The sequence below is a fragment of the Suncus etruscus genome, chromosome 2 (genome assembly GCF_024139225.1).
Source record: "Suncus etruscus isolate mSunEtr1 chromosome 2, mSunEtr1.pri.cur, whole genome shotgun sequence".
NCBI lineage: Eukaryota > Metazoa > Chordata > Mammalia > Eulipotyphla > Soricidae > Suncus > Suncus etruscus.
The window spans coordinates 36,879,839-36,890,162 of record NC_064849.1 but is presented as its reverse complement, the minus strand read 5'-3'; positions in this window follow the sequence as shown (position 1 = coordinate 36,890,162).

Below are 10,324 nucleotides of genomic sequence, written 5' to 3'. Positions count from 1 at the left end.
AGTGGTATCATTCTCTATGCACTAAATCTGTACAATGCTTTGGAAAGTATAGCCATTTTAATTATGATAATCCTCCCAATCCAAGAGCAGGGTATATGTCTACATTTTCTTAAATTCTCTTTTATTTCTTGAAAAGTGTTTTATAGTTTTCTTTGTATAGGTATTTCATCTCATTAATTAAATTAACTCCTAGATACTTGATTTTCTTTATATTTTATTTTATTGAAACCATTGTAATTTACAAAGTTCTTCAAGTTGGCTTTCAGACATACAAACAAATCAAGGTCAATTCCACCACCAGTGTTGAACTAAAACCTCTAATGTTCCTCAAATACATCCCATATTCCCTCCCAAACCCCTAGTCAGCCAAGATAACAGGCCCATTTTAAGTTTAGATTGTTAAAGTTTGAGTATCTTGATAACACTGTTGTTGTATTTGGCTTGGATATTTAGTTCTGTCCTGTTTTACCACTACCAATGCACCTGAGACAACTTGGCCCCTGGCACCTATCCTTTCTTATTTGTGTTTCTCCTCTTCTACTTAGTTGCTTTCTTTCTCTTTGTTATACTCTGGGGCCAAAGTGTTTGAGACAACTCCCATTTAAACCATTGCAGTCATTCTAAATACCACATATAAGTAGTGTCATTCTGTATTTATCCTTCTTCTTCTGGCTTACTTCATTTAACATGACATATTTCAGTTCTATCCATGTTGCTACTTGCATAATTGCATCACACCTTACAGCTATGTAGTATTCCATTGTATATATGAAATCTTAATATTGTAGATATTAAAAGTCAGAGGACAAACCACCCTTGAGACTAAGGCAGTGCTAAAAATTTTGTTCTTTAAGTCTTCCTTATATCTATGCATATACCCAAATTGGTATAGTAAATTTTACTAATATTTTCTTCCTCAACTGAGGAAAACTTTTGCAAATGAGAAATTTTCTAGTCCAAATTATTCTTGAAGATAAACACCATTATTTATGAAGATATCATTCTTCAATGGAATTTGCATAGTTTCTCTTCTCTTTCACCATCAAGAAAAATATTAGAAAATGCTTACATAAAAAATCTTTTGTTGCAGGCAACATAAGAATCTTCATGTGTTGAGGCTGGATGATAGCATTTGATAGGGTATTTGCCTTGCACTCTGCTGACCTGGGACAGGCCCAGATTCTATCTTGGCAACCCATATGGTCTTCTGATTGATAAAATCAATTGTACCATTTTATGTACTTTAAAAGAACATTAAATGAAGGATTTAAGTTGAATATTACCATGATAGTGACAATTCTACATAAATAGCATTAAAAACATTAATATTGGAGCCGGAGAGATAGCACAGTGGTAGGGCTTTGGCCTTGCATGTAGACGGATGGTGGTTCGAATCCCGGCATCCCACATGTCCTCTGAGCCTACCAGGGGTGATTTCTGAGCATAGAGCCAGGAGTGAATCTTGAGTGCTGCCGGGTGTGACTCAAAAAACAAGACAAAAAAAAATTTTAAAAATCAATATCAAGTCAGGTGTTATAGAATCACTTACAAAGAAAAGAGAGAAGCACAAGAAAAATCAAGCAGATACAATAGACACCAAAATCAAATCTACCAAGAGCCAGAAAAGAAAGATATCAAAGATTCTATACCATTAAAATAATGTCTAAAACCAACAGTCCCTCAGAATCAATCTAACAAATGAGATGAGAAACCTAGATCATGAAAACTTCAACACACTTAAATTGAAGAAAACTTAAGGAAATGGAAAAACATTCCATGTCCATGGGTTGGAAGAATCAATGTTATCAAATGATAATCTTGCCTAAACTAATACATAAATTCAATAAAATCTCTATCCAAATTCAGACAACATTCTTCAAGAACTTTGAATAATTAATTACACTGTTTGTATGGAACCATAAAAGACCGAGGCTAGCCAAAGCTATATTGAAAAACAAGAAACGGGGAGGCATCTTATTACCTAACTTGAAGCTCTACTACAAATTCATAGTGATCAAAACAGCATAGTATTGGAACAAAAACAGATTTTAAGACTAATGGTTCAGAACAGAATATCCAGTGTCAAAATACAAGTCTATGGTCAATCTTTGACAAAGGAGCCAAGAACTTGAGATGGATAAACAACATTCTTTTCAACAAATGGTATTGGAACAATTAAATAGCCATGTGTAAGAATTTAAAGATCAATCTATATCTCACGCCTTACACAAAAGTCAATTCAAAGTGGATTACAGAGGATTATTAAGAGATTGAGAATTTTGTGGCTGCACAATGGACCAGCAATTCCAAACATTGGCTGATACTGTGGCTTTTGTGAGGTGTATATTATATATATATATATGAGATTAGCCCTGAGTTCATAAATTTCATTGAAAAAAACATATGCAGAACACTCAAGACTTAGGCCTCACAGGAGTCTTCAATGATAAGATCCCAACGACAAGGATAATAGAATCAAACTCACTTCTCTGAGTAAAACCAACCGATGGCTATTAGGCACATAAAAAACAATGCTCATCATCACTTATCATTAGGAAAATGAAAATCAAGACAACAGTGAAATATCATCTTACCAGTGAGGATGGCACATATCAAAAGTATTGGGAACAGTTTGTGTTGATTGAATGTGGTGAGAAAGAAACTCTCATACATTGCTTGTGGGAGTGCTACATGATCCAACTCTTATGAAAAATAGAATGGAGGATTTTCAGTAAACTCAGAATCTAGCTGACATATGATACAGTAATTCCACTTTTGGGTATCTATTCCCACGACAGAAAAACACTGATACAAAAGGATGTATGCACACTGCTATTCACTGCAGCACTCTGTACAATAGCTAAGTGTGGGATTCAACCTTGATTTCCAACAACAGATGAGTGGATCATGAAGATGTGGTACATATATACAATGAAATACTACATAGCTATAAGGAAAAATGCAAGCAAGAAATTTGCTGCAACATGGATGGAACTGGAAGCTCTAATATTAAATGTTGTAACCCAGACAAGGAGGATAAATAGAGAATGGTATCAGGAATATGTGGCATTGAGAATAACTTCATGAGGTAATGCAATTCCTTAAATGGGAGTTGTTGAAAACATTCTAGGCCTCAGAGTATAGCAAGGAGAAAAGAAATAGTAGAGGAAGAGAAACACAAATATGAAAGGATAGGGAACAAGGACCAAGAGGTCTCAGTTGCATCGGTGGTGTTAAAGTAAGACGGAACTAAATATCTAAGCTAGAGTCAACAGCAATGTAGTCATGAGACCTAAACTTTCACAATCAAAAGTTAAAATGAGCCTGTTATGCTGGCAGGCTGAGGGCAGGGGTCGTGGCATGGGATGCACTCTGGGAACATTGGTGGAGGGAGGTAGAATTTCCACTGGTGGTGGAAATTGGCCTTGAAACAATCAATATATGTCTGAAATGCAACTATATATGAAGAACTTTGTAAATAACAATGGTTTTAATAAAAAATAAATATACTTTATCATATTAATCAGAATATAATATGGGATGCTTCAAAGCAAAAACAGTAAGAACGATTTCCTCTTGAATTACAGAGCTATTAACAAGTTAATTCAGAATCTTCAAATGCCATCCAATGACTTCTAAAAATCACATTCCCCATGCACTGAAAAAAAAACAAATTAAAAAAAAAAAAAAAAAACAAAGAAACCAGATTTCAGATTTTAGAGCTGGCATGCAGAAAGTACAAAGAACAATAAAGAGAGATAAGGTGATATGCCAATGAGTCCCTAATCTGTCTCCCCTTTTTGCTTTAAGCTTGTTTTTGCTAATTAACATCAAGGAAAAAAAAGAGACGCCCAAGTATAATAAATCAAATGTTTAAAAGAAAACTAAAAATTCTAAATGTGTACACTCTTGAACATAAAGATATCAAGGACACTATATAGAAAAGGAAGAAGCCAAAAGCTCAGTGTTTTTTCTGGTGATATACTATATTTTAAAATATCTTAATACTTTACCAAAAACCTTCTAGAAGCAATAGATTTGTTTAGTACATTGGCAGCTACAAAACTAATGTGAAAAATTCAGGACATTTTCAAATACATATAATGAAATAGAAGAAAGAGATATTAAAAATATCTCATTCAGAAAATCAAATACCTCAGAGTCAATTTAACTAAAAAGGTGAAAGACCAATACAAAGAAAACTACAGAACACTCCTTCAAGATATGAAAGAGGACACAGGGAAATAAAGGCATATACTCTGCTCATGAATTGGGAGGATTAATAGCATTAAAATGACAATATTCCCAAAGCATTATATAGATTTAAAGCAATCTCTATAAGAATACCCATGATATTTTTCTAATAAGTGGACCAAACACTTTTGAAATTCAATTTTTAACAATAAACTAAATAGCTAAAGTGTTCTTGGTAAAAGGAAGATGAGAACCATCACTTTTTCCAACTTTAAACTGTACTATAAAACGGCCATCATTAAAACAGCATGATATTAGAATAAAGACAGACCCTCAGATCAATAAAATAAATTTGAGTGTTCTGAGACTGATAGCTAGGTATACTGTCAATTAATCTTTAATAAAGAGGTAGGAATTACAAAGTGGAACAAGGAAATCCTCTTCAACAAGTGGTATTGGGAAAACTGGTCAATTACATGCAAAAAAATTAACTCAGACCTCTCTTTAACACCATGCACAAAGGTCAAATCAAAATGGATTAAAGACCTTGTTATCAGACCTACAACTATAAGATACATAAAAAATAGGTAAAATGCTCCATGATATTAAATCTAAAGGCATCATCAAGGAGAAAACACCAATATCTAAGCATGTAGAAACAGAGATAAACAAACTAGACTACATTAAACAGAGAAGCTTCTGAACTCCAAAGGAAATGGTAATTAGGATACAAAAGCTACACACAGAATGGGAGAATCTATTCACCATCTGTAAATCCATCTGATAAGGAATAATATCTAAGATATTCAAGGTACTGACAGAACTCAACAAGAAAGAAACATCTAACTTCATCAAAAAATGGGGAGAAGAAATGAATAGACATTTCCTCAAAGAAGAAAAAGCACATGAAAAAGTGCTTTTACTAATCATCAGGAAGATGCAAATTAAAACAAAAATGAGGTATCATCTTACACCATAGAGACTAGCACACATCACGAAGAACAAGAACATGGATGCAAGGAAAAGGCAAATCTTATTTACTGCTGGTAGAAATGCCATCTAGAACAGTCTTTCTTTGTGAGTAGTCTTTCTGGAAAACAAGATGGATATTTCTCAAAAACCTCAAAATTGAGCTCCTATATGGTCCAGCAAAACCACTTCTAGGGATATACCCTAGAAACCCCAAAACACCGTACAGAAAAGCCACCTGTATTCCTATGTTTGTCACAGTGCTATTGACATAGCCAGAATCTGGAAACAACCTAAGAGCCCAAGAAGAGAAAGTGGCTAAAGAAACTGTGTACATCTACACAATAAAATACTATGCAGCTATCAAGGAAAATGAAGTCATAAAATTTCCTTTTACATGGATAGATATGGAGAATATTATTCTGAGTAAAATAGATCAAATAGAAAATGATAAAAATAATCTCACTCATTTGTGGAATATAAGAAAAATAAAAGATATTATGTTAATAATAGTAAGATACAATAAAGATGAGGGGCAGGGAGGACCAGTCCATAGTAGGAAGCTTGCCATAAAGAGAAATAAGTACAGTTATGATAGAGACAGGTCCACGATGACAATAATAATTGGAACTGAGCACTCTGGACAACAGCTGGATAATGAAAGGGGCTAAATTGATATGCTGATATGCATGCATTAATAAAAGTGCAGACTACAGTGTTAAAAAGAAAAACAAATGGAAGAGAGAGTTAGAGAGAGAAGTAAAACATCTTCCAAGAGGCAGGAGTGGTGGGGATTAGGGAGGGAAATCAGGAACATTGGTGGCGGAAAATGTGCACTGGTGAAGGGTGGTGTACATTCTTTGTTTTTTTCTTTGCCATAGAAAAGCTTTAATGTGTAGCACAAGCATACACTTAAACATTTGGCAGTTAGAGATAGAAATGATAGAGATGATCCAAACATAGATAGATGATACATACATACATCGATGATGCTAGACATGATAGATAAAATCGATGATATACATGATAGATAGAGATGAGGGCTGAAAGGACTGGCTTACCACAAAGGGTGATGAGTGCAGTTAGAGAAATAACTACACTAAAAACTATCATAAAATTGGTAACGAGTGAGAGAAGTACAATATCTGTCTCGAATATAGGCAGGAAGTGGGGGAGGAGGGTGATGGGGCATTGGTGATAGGAACGTTGTATAGGTCAAGGGGACTGTTCTTTTAAGGACTGAGGCCCACTGCAAACATATTTGTAATTTGGAAGAATAAAATTAAAATAATAATAATATATAAATAAATAAACAGCAGTGGGCATGAGATGAGAGAGTGGCATGTGATAATTATTTCAATTTTTGACATCATTTATTTTGTTTGTTTGATTTTGTTTTGGGGCCACACTCGGCAATGCTCAGGGGTTACTCCTGGCTGTCTGCTCAGAAATAGCTCCTGGCAGGCATGGGGGACCATATGGGACACCGGGATTCGAACCAACCACCTTTGGTCCTGGATCGACTGCTTGCAAGGCAAACGCCGCTGTGCTATCTCTCTGGGCCCAACATCATTTTATTCTAAAGTTTTAATTAGTCATTTAATTTATTTTTATTTATTTTATTTTTGAGTGCATTATTTTTTTCTTTAATAATTTCTTTATAAAAGCACTGTGGTTACAGAAATGTTCATAGTTGGGTTTCATAGGATATAGAGTGGTGTACATTCTATGAGTAAAACTCAACCATAAACAATTTGTAACCACAGTGTTAAAAAAAGTGATAAATTAAAATCTATTAAACAATGCTAACAGAATTTCACAGAGACAAAAATATATTTTAGTGTCCCTCTTGCCAGTAAAAAAGGAATATATAGTAATGATACAGAAAAAGAAAACACCATCAAGATGGCATAACTTATATTTATAGATCATAACATCTCTACCAATAGCAGAATATAATTTTTTTTGTTTTTGAACCACACCTGACTATGCTCAGTGGTTATCCTTGACTCTCCAACTCAGGAATCACTCATGGCAGTGCTCATATGGAATGCCAGGTCAGCATGTTCAAAACAAACACCTTACCTACTGTACTATCTCTTTAGCTCCAGAATACACATTCTTCTCAAGTGTACATGGATCATTTACTAAAATAAATTTTAAGCCTGGCCATAAAGCAAATCTCAAAATTGTTAAATAATAAAAGAAAAACAGAAGTATATAATAAGAGGTAAAATAATGAAACTATATGATAAATTCCCTAATTTTAAAATAATTTAAATTATAAATCAATAACAACAATCAGAAAAATTACCCAGATATTTAGATAATAAACAAATATTATCAAATAATGCATCAAATAAATCATAAGGAAAAATTAAACCAAATGAAAATAAAACCAGTTTAGTTTATAAAATGTGTGGTATACAAACAACATTTAGAGGAAACTGCATAACAATGTTTTTGTTGGAGAAAAATACCAAAATTGAAACCAAAAGTGTTACTTTTAAAATGGAAAAATAGGAGCAAATTAAATTGAAGATAAATATTAGAAATGAAAGAGGTGATAGCTGTATAATGATAAAATCTGTAAACTCACAGTTTTCTCTAAAAATTAATAAAATGGTAAAAAAAAAAATCCCTGATAAAGGTACCAAAAAGAGAAATTTTGATGGTGTGCTAAAATATTTAGATGAAATTGTACTTCTAAAATAACATCCTGATAAGTTCTATCAAATAATTGTGGAACTGGTTTCAGAGCAATAGTACAAGAGGAGGGTTCTTGACTTGCATGCAGATAGACCCAGGTTTAACCATTTACCCCATATAAATACTGCCAAGAGTGATCCCTGAGTTCAGAATGAGAAGTACTGAGTAACTGAGCACTGCTGGGTATAACCAGAAAAGTGAATAAAATATATGTGTGGAATAAATACAATTGCTTCTACACACACACACACAAAAAAAAATTCTAGCATAAAGGTAAAGTTAGTGAGGCCACATAATGTGGTAAAATAAAATAATGTAGTAAAAATACATAAAGGGACCTAAGAGATTATCCAATAGGCAGGGATCTTGCCTTGTATATAGTCAAGCTGGGTTCAATCCCCATCAACCCAGACAGAACCCCAAGGCCATGTCAGTAGTGATCTCTGAGTGGGAGTAAGTTCTGAGCACAATGGGTGTGGCCCCCTGAAAAAAAAACAAATTTATGGATAAATGGGAAAAAATCAAAGTAATTTATTAAACCATATGTAATATCAATATCAACACAGTAGCCAAAAATAATTTTAAGGTGTTAAAGATATAAAATACTTCAAGTCTAATACATTGCTAGGAGGATACAGGGTTAAAATCACTTAGAACTCTTACTTAGTTTCTTCTAAAATTCTTCTAACCAAAGACCCATTATATAGTGTATACTAGTTATATGCTCAATATGAATGAAATCATATTCCCACGAAAATGCTTGTACAAAACGATTTCTCTAATACTTGTAATGTCATTCAATAAAACAACCCAAATAGCCATAAATAAAATACTTTAAATTGTTATACAGACATTATTATAATCATTGAGAGAGAAAAATGACTCATATACCTGATAACATAAGTGAATCTCACAAACATGCTAAATGAAAGAAACCAGACACAAAAGATATGTTAAAGTTATGACTTCATTGACATTGTTTTAAATCAGGTAAAGCTTGTCAATGATGATGGAAATCAGAACCATGATTATCTTTACGGATTAAAGAAACTACTAAGAGAGAACTGTCTAGGTTGTCATAGATGTCGCTATTTTGATGGCAAAGTACATATATGTAATAAACACATCTCAACTTCTATAAATATGCTTAATATTTTATTTATTAAATATAAAATGTGCTTCAATTAAACATAGCATTAAGAAATTTTCAAAAAGGCTAGGCACTTACACTAATATCCAGTCCTTAGTTCCTTTGTTTTCCTCTCAAAACATTGCTGATTAAAAAAATACCTGTTTCTAAATTCTCCTATCTTAGCTATTTTAATCCAAAGGAATTTTTCTGATCATGAACAAATACCTGCAAAGAGCATCAACAGTGTCCTGTCTCTAAGCTCAAAATTTTATATTCAAACAGATGATAGAGTGAAAAATCAATTACAAATTCTTCCTTTCCAAATCTCATCAACTACCAGTGGGAATGTTGTCTAATTCAGTCCCTATGGAAATGGTTTGGAGGGTCCTCAGTAAACTTATAATTGAACTTTCCTCAGTAAACTTATAATTTATCCATAAATTTCATGTTTGGGATCTACTCCAGATCTTCAAAACTTTTATTCAAGAGGACATATGCACACCATTATTCACTGCTGCACTTTGTACAATAGCTATGATATAAAAATCAACCTAGGTGTCCAACAACAGATAAACAGATTCTGTCATATTACATATACATATATACCACATATATACATATATGTATATACATATACACACACAATGGAGTACTATGTGGCTACAAGGAGAAATAAAATTATGCAATTTGCTGCAACCTGGTTGAAACTAGAAGATACCATGTTGAGTGAAGTAAGTCAGAAGAAAGACAAACATGGGCTAATATTAATTTCCTGTGATCTATAGAATACCTGAATGAGGAAATGTAATGTATTAGAAGGAAGATGCCTAGATAACACTTGAACCCAGAGCTTAGGAAGGAGAATAAAAGAGGAGAAAGATCAAGGCAGGAATGAAGAAGGTGAGAAAAGGAAGTAATCACATAACAGGAGTCAGGACTTTCTTTATACTGGTAACATGGGAGAATGTGGTATAGCTATAAACCCAAAGCACAGATTCAACAACACTGAAAACATGAGTTCTATGCTGGAACCACCAAACTTCATAATGTGCCTGTCAAGGCACAGGGAAAGGGTGGGGTTAAGGGTGGGTGGGATAAAGAAGTATAGGAACACTGTAATGGGAACTGATGCAGTGGTGGGATTAGTGTTAAAATATTATATCCCTAATACTCAACTATCAATAATATTATTATAAATCACAGTTCTCTGTCATTTTTGAGTTTTATTGTAAATAAAAAAAATCCTTTAAATTCTTCCTTTCCCATGTCGTTAGCATTTAACTTCTTAGTTCCTTTCTCCTGTCATCATTATTGGGCAAA